Genomic DNA, 11483 nt, shown 5'->3' on the forward strand with positions numbered 1-11483 from the left:
AAAATATTAAACAATATAAATTGAATGGTATCTAATGTGATATATTCAAGGTGGATTTCTGAAATGATGCACTGCAAAAGAGAATAGTATATCTTACAAAAATATGTGATGTCAAAATAAATCCTTTCTTTTATAACTTTATATTACCACATCATATGCAGATCATTACAAGGGTCTTTTAATTAGAATATTTCCATTTTGCAAATAATTTCTGACTTTCAAAATAATTTCCACTTGTCCCATTCATTAGTGATGATGTCATTAAAATTCATATGTGGTATATTAAGTAACACACCATTACCCATAAAGTTACAATAACTAACATTTAACAGGGGTTTATGTGTGTTAGGTACTATTCAAAGTGATTTGCAAGTATGAATTCTTTTATTTCTCACTAAAAAACAGTGAAATTGGTGCTATTATAATCTCTCTTGTTTACAGGCAGGGAAACAACAGTAAGTTACAAAAACACATAATCTAGCTTCAGAACTTTTCTGTTTTTAACCAAAATATTCTCACTGTTTTTCAAGTTTAAGTTAAAAAACATAGTACTAAGTATGTGGGTGCCATAAGGTCCTGTAACCTCATTAGGGGGCATTTACTTGGAGGATCTGAGAGCAGGGACATGAATGGACATTTGCACACTGGTGTTTATGGAGAGAGTATGCATGATTTGCAATGGGTGGAGGTGGCCTAAGAGTGCATCGACTAAGGAACAGAATGGTGAACTGTTGTGTGTGCATACAATGGAATATTGAGCAACTGTGAGGAGGGAAGCTGTAAGACATGCAACGAGGTGAATGGATCCTGTAGACAGCATTTCAAGTGAACTATGCCAGAAACAAAGCAAACACTATAATGCCTCACCAATATGGACTAACTACAATGTGTAAACTCAGAATTGAATCTTAGAGCACAGCCTAACAGAGGAATGATTATTTTAATGGTCCCTAGATTGCAAGCTCTTACAGCAATCAAATCTATTTCTGAATTGTAATGGCTATCTCCAAACTCTGAGATGCTGATCCCTTTGTGTATAATCTTATTGGTCTCTAGAACATTGGGCATCTGTGTGACATCTGAAACTCAGAGCCAGAACTCAGCAGATATGAATGTCAGTATTAGTGCATGCAGCAACTGTTTAAAAAGCTGAAAAAGAATCCAGATTTCAATTAGAGATATGAATGAAGAAGACATGGTTAGGACTGGGACAAATCAGGCCAAAGGATAAAGGACAATACTGACTGTGTTTTAAAACCTCAAATTCCATGTGAGACCAAGGGAAGAGATGGTTAGTTGGTGCAAGAGCTATACTTCCTAAACAATTTAACTCATATAGTTTGTTCAAATACCATAATTACATGGAACTTTTAATAGGAAGTGAGACCTAGTAGGTTTGCATAGGTTAGTGTGAAACAGCAAAATATCCCAAAGTAATTGGGCAGAAAATAAAAACATATATGCAGGCACACCCTGAGGAGCCAGGGGAAAATGCAGAGGTGTTGGGCTCCCTCACCTGTATTGTTGCTGATGTTCTCACAAACATCGAGGACTGATGGTTTGATGTGCAGAGCCCTCTATCTCAGGACTTGCCCTTATGAGGCTCATTGCTGCAAAGGAGAGGCTAAACCTGCTTATAATTGTACCTAAGGGTCTCCCCCTGAGTACCTCTTTGTTGCCCAGATGTGGCCTTCTCTCTCTAGCTAAGCCAACTCAGTGGGTGAACTCACTGCCCTCCCCACTATGTGGGATCTGACTCCTAGGGCTGTAAATCTCCCAGGCAATGTGGGTTATGACTCCCAGAGATGAATCTGGACCCAACACAGTGGGATTGAGAGCATCTTCTTGACCAAAAGGGGGATGCAAAATGGAACAAAACAAAGTTTCAGTGGCTGAGAGATTCCAAATGGAGTCGAGAGGTCACTCTGGTGGACGTTCTTATGCACTATGTAGATAACCCTTTTTAGGATTTAGTGCAGTGAAATAGCTGGAAATAAATACCTGAAAGTATCAAACTACAACCCAGTAGCCTTGACTCTTGAAGATGATTGTATAGCAATACAGCTTAGAAGGAGTGACAGTGTGATTGTAAAAGCCTTGTGGATCGCAGTCCTTTTATCCAGTGTTTGGATGGATGAGCACCAAAATGGAGACAAAAAACTAAATGAAAAATAGGGTGGGAGGGTTGATTTGGCAGTTCTTTTTTAATTTTGTTTTTTATTCTTTTTTTTCACTTCTTCTGGTGTAAGGAAAATGTTCAAACATAGATGGGGGTGATGAATGCACAACTATATGATGGTACTGTGAACAACTGATTGTTCACTTTGGATAATTGTATGGGATGTGAATATATCTCAATAAAAATGAATTAAACAAAAACAAAAACAAAAATGTAGCACTGTTTAAAATGTGAGGGCTGTGTCTTAACTGTAACAACTTCATCTCAGTAACAGGTTAAATGGCATTGTTTAAAATGGAGAGTGATGAGGATCAAAAAAAAAATGCAGTTGTGTAGCCTCAAATTCACTTGTATGGAGTCAAAATCTGAGATTGTCACCTGCGGGTCTTAATTTTAAATCATTTTCCCATGTATTTTTGATGTACACTATAATTTGATAACATTATTTTGGGCTGTCACTTGAAACCCCCTTCACTGTGGTTCCCAAAGTGACTTTTAACTTATTCACTTCCAAGAACACTTAATTCCACACACAATTTCTTATCTGTCTTTTATCAGTGTTTTGTTTTGTTTTGTTTTTTGGCAAACCTGAAATTTCCTCTTCATACCTATTTAAAAGTTGACTTGGGTGCCACTGTGAATTGGGTTGCTACAAGAAGAGGACATGATTCATTTTTATAATAATATATTAAGTTTATCCTTAAAAACTCTACTGTGCATCACAAAATGTGAATGTTCAAGATGTTTCAACCCAAGGCATACATGGAAAATATCACAGAATACATATCACTACTGAAATACAAATTTTTCTCATAGTGTTATAAGCTTTAATGTTCAAAATAAGATTAGAAATATTTACTAAATTATAAGACCTGTAGAAAGTTAAATATGTGTTTAACAATTCTCTCATTTTCTATTAATCTCAGTGAAAAATGTACTTTTAAAGGTTTAGAGTCATTTATGTAATATGACAGAAAGTAGAATTTAGAGCAAAATGAATAAAAATAATGACATCGCTGAGATGAGGCAAGAGCACCGAGAAATCTTGATGTGTGTCTAAACCGAGCATGCATGGTTTTTTTGAGCCCTTGCCTATTGGTAAAATCCACTACAGCAAAAAGGATCACACAAGCAGGCACAAAAAGATATTGGACCCAGCCTGCTTTACTCAACATTTTAGTGCATGTTTTGACTCAGGCAAATAAGTAAACCTCCCTCAATTTCAATTATATTACTTGAAAACAGGATAAAAATGTATACTGTATATTTCTGTGCTGGTTTGAATGTTATGTACCCCATAAAAGACTATATTCTTTTAATCTACTCTTGTGGGGGCAGACCTATTGTGGGTGGGACCTTTGGATTAGATTGTTAGCATGGAGATGTGACTCCCCACCCCCACCCCCTCATTCAAGGTTGGTCTTAATCTTTTACTGGAGTCCTTTAAGAGAGCTCACAGAGAGAGAGAGAGAGAGCTCAGAGAAGCTGAGAGAGACATTTTGGAGAGAAGCTAAGATATGTAATCCAGAGTTTGCCCCCAGGAGAAGCTAAGAGCAAAGCTACGACACAAGCCCAGAAACATTTTGGAGAAAGCCATGGAAACTAGAGGCTAAATCCAGGAGAAGACCAGCAGACTTTGGCCATATGACAGAGGTTCCCCAGATACCATTGGCCTTTCTTCAGAGAAGGTATTGTGCTGTTGAGGCCTTAATTGGGACATTTTCATGGTCTTAGAACTGTAAATTTGTGAACTAGTAAACTCCCATTGTAAAAGCCAATCCATTTCTGGTGTATTGCATTTCAGCAGCTTTAGCAAACCAAAACAGTTTCTAAAAAGGTTTTCATAAAATGGAAAAGAGATATGCAAGTGCCAGAAAGCTATTGCATGTTATACAAGTGTACCTGATAAAATATAGTGAGATTTGCATGCACCACATACATAAATATTTGTAACATTAATTTGGGAAAATTTGGATTAATGGAATTTATTGAAAAATATATTTTCCTAAATTCAAAGGAAATACATATCTTTTTTTTTTTCAATTATTGTGGTAACACACACACATACACATATATGTATATAACATACAATTTCCTATTTTAAACATTTTAAAGTGTGCAACTCTGTGGCATTAGGAAAATGCAAATAAAGACCACAATGAAATAAAACTTCACACTCACGAGGGTGGCTATTAGTAGAAAAAGAAAAGAAAAGAAAATAGAACTAGTATTGACAAGGGTGTAGAGAAACTGAAACCCTTATACATTGTTGGTGAGAATGTGAAATGGTGTAGCCACTGTGGAAATCAGATTTGCAGTTCATGAAAATGTTAAACACAAAATAACCTGGCATTTTCACTTGTAGGTAGAAACCCAGAAGAAGTAAAAACAGGGACTCAAACATATTGAACAGCAACGTTTACGGCAGTATTATTTGCAACAGTCAAAAGGTGTAAACAATACAAGTATCCATCAACAATGGATAAAGAGGATGTTGTATATACTCACAATGGGATATTATCCTTGTTAAAAAAGAAATATATAATTTATTTATGAAACTATAATTTGAGAAATACAGAAGGCAGCAAACATCTTAAAATTTGCAAATGTATGAACCAGACGTGATGGTTTAGCTCTTTTCTTCAGCTGCATCTAGTGCTCAGCTAAAAAGCTAAGGCTGCTTGGGGTGAGGGCTTCACTTCATTGGTTGACTAGCACCATGCCTGGCAGACACCTGCCCAGCCATGGCCCACAGCATGGCCAATCTCTTCCAGCCTGACTGCATTTACTGGTCCCTGTTTCTGTGATGATGAGGTCGCCATCATGGAGGAAAAGATAAATGCCCTCATTAAAGCAGTTGGCCTGGCTTCTTTGCAAAGGCCCTGGCCAAGTTCAACATTGGGAGCCTCACCTGCAGTATAGGGGCTGGTGGACCTGTCCCATCAGCAGGCGCTGCACCAGCATTGGGTCCTACCCCTGCACCACTGCTGCCCCAGCTGAGGAGAAGAAAGTGGAAGCAAAAAGGAAGAATCTGAGAAGTCTGATGATGACATGGGCTTAGTTCTTTTTCACTAAAACCCGTTTCTAAAGTATTCCAATATAAAGCTGAATGAGAGGCAGCGGGGGAGAGAGAGAGAGATATGATGGTTTCATATGTTTTCTCTTTTAAAATAGAGAGCATTAGAGGGAGAGAGATGTGGAACAGCTATCGAAATAGAATTATAAGCATAGGTGTGTAGGTTAAAATTTAAGTGCACGTATTTGTATCAGTGAACATGTACTACAAAAATCTTGACTAACAAACATGCTGAAAACTCATAGTTTAAGACAATAATCACTTATCATACCTCACACATTTAATTGTTGGATGTGTGTTGACTGATGTAAGCTGAATTTAGCTGGACTTATACATGCATATCTGTGGATTATCTAGGAGTTCACCAATCTAGATTGGTGTGGTGGCTCAGCTGGGGCCACTGTGCTCCTGGGGCTACCACGATCTTCTCAGGACTATGACAGAAATACAGGAAGTCAAGTGGAAACATGCAAAGATTCTTAAGGCCTAAGCCCAGAACTGGCACACTGTGACTATTCCCTAATTCCATCAGCCACATATTGCTACACGTCAATCCCAAAGTCAAGTAGGAAGATACACAACACACTTAAAAGAAGAAATAAAAGTGTATGGATACTTCTTAGAAGGATGAATAACAGGATTTAATAATTCAAACTACCACAGTAGTTTTCAGCATAATTTTTTTTCAGAGTGGACAGATTTTAGGAAAATTTTCAGAAACTAACATTTCCAAACAGCTACTTGCCTTGTAACGTTGTTTATAGTGTCTTATTTTATGCAGAAAGTTTTGTTAATATTGTCCCATTTTTATGTAAATTATTTTAAATTTTTTAAATATTTGACATCATGTTATGTCTTCCTATATTGCAGTTTTTTTCAATATGCAATGATTTTATTTGCCCCATGTTTTGCCTTTAATTAGAATTGACTGGATATTAGTAGGTTGGCCCCTCTTCTTTTCCTGCTCCATTTCCATGGATTTATTTATGCCTTATACTTTTTGTTTACATTCAAGTCTTAATGTCATTGTTCTTTTAGACATATGTTATTAATATGTATTACAATAAACATAGATTAATTTATATAGTTATTAGGTATTTTACCTCACTCATATTTTCAAAAATTATGTTTTCTTTTTTCTTCAATCTTAAATCATTCATTTATTGGTATTGATATTGATCTCCAATGATTTTACCTTCTCTCTCTCCTTTTTTCCTTCTTATCTATTTTTCTTCCTTCCTTCCTTCCTTCCTTCCTTTTCCCCAGCCTGCCTATCTTATTTCCTTCCTTTCTTTATCTCTGTACATATTGATGCATGTACCTCTATTTAGTCATTTGGGAAAAAAATACATATCCTGATCATTTTTAAACCAGTGTTTTACTTTAAGTATCATTTGTAATTATTTTTATTCATTATGATAGGCAAGAAAGAAATAATATATATTCAACTTCCATATAATGAAGTAGGATTTAACATTCTTCTATTTCATACAGCTACTTCCCCAGATAACCCCAACTTTAGTCATTAAAGTCAGATTTTATATGTTAAAATGATGGTAATAATAAGACAACCCTAAGCACAAAAACAAATATTACATCTCCTAATAATTTTCAAGGAATTTGCCAACTTCTCTTTGGTAGAAATAAATAACTTAAGCATAATTTTGTCCAAACACTATCCACAAAAGAAAATGTAGACTAGAAAGTCTAGAGTTATCTGGGCTTTCTTCATTTGTAGCTCATCTTCTCTGAATTCCTGGATTCCCATAGTACTGGTACTTCATTTTCATATGTAAAACCTTTACTGTGATATATACACTCATTGATCTTTGACCTGTCTTTCATGCATGTAGATGCAATTCCCCATCCCAGATCTTCTTCTTTCTTCTAAATGGGAAGTATATGTTAATCTTGTTGACTTTACTCTTTGTAATCTCTCATGATCTCAATAGTTTTCTATAAACACAGTTCACATAACTGCCTTGTATTACCACCCTTGTCTTCTAAATTAAGGAGATTTAGGAGAGCTCTGCCAAAGTTGCTTCCATTTAGTTCAATTGTCACTGTATTTTACATGAGCGTGAGGTAGGATCACTTTTTCGTGATTTCTAAAATCTGTTCTGATTTTTGCATGTGGATGATACCTTACCCAAGTTTTCAACAATGCCATGTTACGTCCTCTGTTTTGGAGATTTTGAGACAGGATGGAGTTTACGGAAATAATTTATATATTTTTACTCATGCCAATATTTTACAAAATTCATTCTTAGAACTTCTGATAAAATTATCAAATCCTTCAGAAATAGCATTATTACAGCTTCTTTCCCAAAGTTATCCATATTTCCAGGCATCGATATAGTGCCAATGCCTAGAATTTTTGCTGATTCAGGGTAGCAGTTTAATAAATATTTGTGGAACAAATAAATATTATCCTTATCTCAGCATGAATTATCCATGACATTTAACTAGCAACTAATCATACGTATCTTGCAATGTTTTAAATATCATTGTTTTGTATTTAACTTTTCAAAAGACATTTGTGAGTCTATTTATTTTATGTATAACATTCATATAACCAGAATCTCCTTTAATAGGAGTTCAAGATGTAAAGCCAGGTAACATAAGCACATCCATATGAAGATACATTATTTATAAAATTCAGTACAAAATAAAACCTATCAGTCTCAACAAATGTAAGATAATCAGATATGTACTGCTTATTGTGACTAGATCATGTGCTCTATGCATCAGTTTGGAGATGACTATCAAAAGCCTCTGTAGACCATATAAAGCCCCAGGTTCCTAATCACTTCTCTGTTTTCAAAGACTAGGGAAAAATATAATTGATCTCCTTGTCAGACATAGTGTCCTTACCTATGTTAAAAAAGCACATCATGTCCCTGTCTGTTTTGGATGCATTAACTGATTTCCTCAGGCCCTGTGCTTTGTGTGTGTGCTTTGAGGTTCAAGCCTCATCCTCTTGATGTCTGGTAACTAAGAATGTAAATGATGCATTTCTTTTCTACTCATGCTTTTTTTTTTTTTTTTTCCTGAGTCCAATAAGGGCTACAGTTAATGATGTTCCTGCTTCTACTTGTTTCATAACAGCTAAGTTTCAGAGTGCTTTTAAAAAAATGCCTATATTTTATAATTCAACTTACAAATCGTGAAATATCTGTTCAGGCCTAAAATTCACAATAAAAATTCATGAATAAGGTAATTTTACACTTTTACCCACAAGAGATAATGAATCAAAAGTACAGTTTTCCCTTCTTCTCTATTCCTGGGGGAGGGGTCATGAAAAAGTGGATGAAATTTGACCTAAAGAGATTAATGACTGATTAAGTTTGTCTTCTGAGGCAATTTGTGTGTGCCTGTGTGTGTTTCTTGAGAGCTCTTTATTAATCTCAGTTATTTTAAAAAGCATTTATATATGGGTTCCTCTAAATGTCATGTCACTTTTCTTAAAAGGATAGAAAGTCTCCCAAAGTATTTTAAGCACCCCTGACATCTGAAAAATGTGGGCTGCACATGGATAATCTATCATCTCTACATCTTTCATTTTCTCATACTTTCTTTGCTTATCTTCTTTATTCTGACACATTCACTAGTCACAGAAAAGTTTCATTTCTGTCAAGATGAGGTTTACAGAAGCTGAATCAATTGCTGGGTCAAATATTTTTATTGTGTTGGCTTTTCTGAAAAGGTCCCTTTTGAACCAACAACTACATTTCTCGTAACTACATTTACATGTGCTCAAGAAGCTAAAATGTAGAGAAATTGCAGAGTAAAGAAATATATTATACACATCCATATATGTCAAGAACCTAGAGAGTGAGACATATACATGCCTAACATTTCCTCAGATTTAATGCATTTTGCTTTGTTTTTGGTAAGATCAACAGGTATTGCTCTTGGTAAGTAAGAGGGTTTGGTATGTCTTGCTAGCATTTTAGTACAAGGGATTTATTTTATAATATTTTTCAGCAAATTTTATACTAAATAATTTTCCATATATACTAGTTGAATGAGTCTAAGTTTTTATATCATGGGAAAAAATGCCCATCTAAATGTTACATTATAAGTTTTTTTATCAGGTAATCATAATTCAAAATGTTATGAGCTTTGCATCAATTTATTTCCAAACTTACATTGACACAGAGAAATCCTATGGTGTGTTTCTGTAACTAGACCAGAAACTGAGGATTCTTTTTGTTTTAGTACAGTTTAATCAAGAATTTTCTAAGCATATATGAAGGAAGAAAATATTTGCAAATAACATTTTATGTTACTTCATAAAAAGAGTTCTGCAAAATACTTTGAATAAATATACAGGATTGCACATTCATCTAGAGATATTAAAGAATTCTCTATGGAAAGGGAGATGGAAGGAATATTTATGTTAGCTTTGTCATGTTTTACTGTGCCTGGCTGCTCAAAGCAGATGCCGTGAAATGGGTTGGCCTTTAACAATGGTAATTTATGAGCTTACAGTTTGAGGCAATGAGAATGTCCAAATCAAGGCATCATCCAGGTGATGCTTTCTTTTTGAAGATTGGCTGGTGGCAGTCCTTGGTTCTTCTGCCACATAGCAAGGCAAATGGTGGTGTCTGCTGGTCTCTTCCTTCTCTTCTGGTTTCCTTGCATTCAGTTCCTTGCTTCTGTGGTTCTCTCTCTCTCTCTCTCTCTTTCTCTCTCTCTCTCATATTCATCCTATCTATAAAGGACTCCAGTAAGAGGGAAGAGGTTTGAGACCCATCCTGCATGAGATGGGTCACATCTTAACTGAAGTAGCCTCCTAAGAAGGTCCTACTTGAGAGACTGCTGAGCCTCATCCACTGCCACCTACTCTGGATACAGAACATCCAGTCATGGATAAAAATGAGCTGGTGCAGAAGGCCAAACTGGCTGAGCAAGCTGAGCAATATAATGACATGGCAGCCTGCATGAAGTCTGTAACTGAGCAAGGAACTGAATTATCCAATGAGGAGAGGAATCTTCTCTCAGTTGCTTAAAAAAATATTGCAGGATCTCTGGATCATTTTGGAGGGTCATCTCAAGTATCAAGCAAAAGACAGAAGGTGCTGAGAAAAAATAGCAGATGGCTCAGGTATACAGAGAGAAAATTTAGACCCAGCTAAGAGAAATCTGCAATGACGTACTGTCTCTTTTGGAAAAGTTCTTGATCCCCAATGTGTCACAAGCAGAGAGCAAAATCTTCTATTTGAAAATGAAGGGAGACTACTGTCATTACTTGGCTGAGGTTGCTGCTGGTGATGACAAAAAAAGGGATTGTGAACCAGTCACAACAAGCATACCAAGAAGCATTTGAGAGCAGCAAAAAGAAAATGCAACCAATGCATCAGATTGGGTCTGACCTTCAACTTTGCTGTGTTCTATTATGAGATTCTGAACTCCCCAGAGAAAGCCCGCTCTCTTGCAAAGACAGCTTCTGATGAAGCCATTACTGGGCCTGATTCATTAAGTAAAGAGTCATGTAAAGACAGCAAACTTTTAATGCAATTACTGAGAGACAACTTGCCATTGTGGACATCAGATACCCAAAGAGATGAAGTTGAAGTGGGAGAAGGAGGGGAAAAACAATAGGACTTCCAACTGTTGTCTGTCTCATTCTAAAATTTACACATTAGACCATTTGTCATCCATGCTGTCCCACAAATAGTTTTTTGTTTACAATTCATTGTCATAATTTTTGTTTATGTTACTTCTATTTGAATTTCTGTATTTCCCATGTGGTTTTTATGTTTCATATTAAGGGAGCAGAGCCAGATAACATTAGAGAATTATCTGTTTTCTTCTTTAAGTGGCCAATATGGGGATGTGGAATTTTTATACAAGTTATAAACGTTTGGCATAGTAGTTTTGGTACACTGTGGCTTCACAAGGGCCAGTGTTAAAACTTCTTCCATGTCCTAGTGGGGAATAAAAAGGAGAATTGGTTCCAGTCTCAAGTGTAGTTATTGTGGATACTTTAAGATTTGGAGCTCCTTCAAGTCTGTGGTAGAAAAGATATCCCATGGATATTACATGTTGAGCCATCTGTAACTTTGGAATGCACAATCTCAATGCACACATCTTTGACTATGGCTGCAGGAATGTTCCTTTAGACAAAGTTGTGACCCAATTAACTCTGAAGAAGGGCATAAACAGCTCACATTCCATATTTGTAAAGTTACCTGCTGTTCACTTTCTTTATTTTTGCTACAG

At 35.9% G+C, this 11483-nt stretch overlaps 2 pseudogenes; both read left to right on the forward strand.

Annotated features, from left to right (window-relative positions):
• The first annotated feature begins 4935 nt into the window (after window positions 1-4935).
• LOC119506847 lies at window positions 4936-5254 on the forward strand (annotated as a pseudogene).
• Window positions 5255-10102: 4848 nt separating this feature from the next.
• Window positions 10103-10862, forward strand: LOC119506848 (annotated as a pseudogene).
• Window positions 10863-11483: the final 621 nt, after the last annotated feature.

This window comes from Choloepus didactylus, chromosome 12, assembly GCF_015220235.1.
Source record: "Choloepus didactylus isolate mChoDid1 chromosome 12, mChoDid1.pri, whole genome shotgun sequence".
NCBI classification, from domain to species: domain Eukaryota; kingdom Metazoa; phylum Chordata; class Mammalia; order Pilosa; family Megalonychidae; genus Choloepus; species Choloepus didactylus.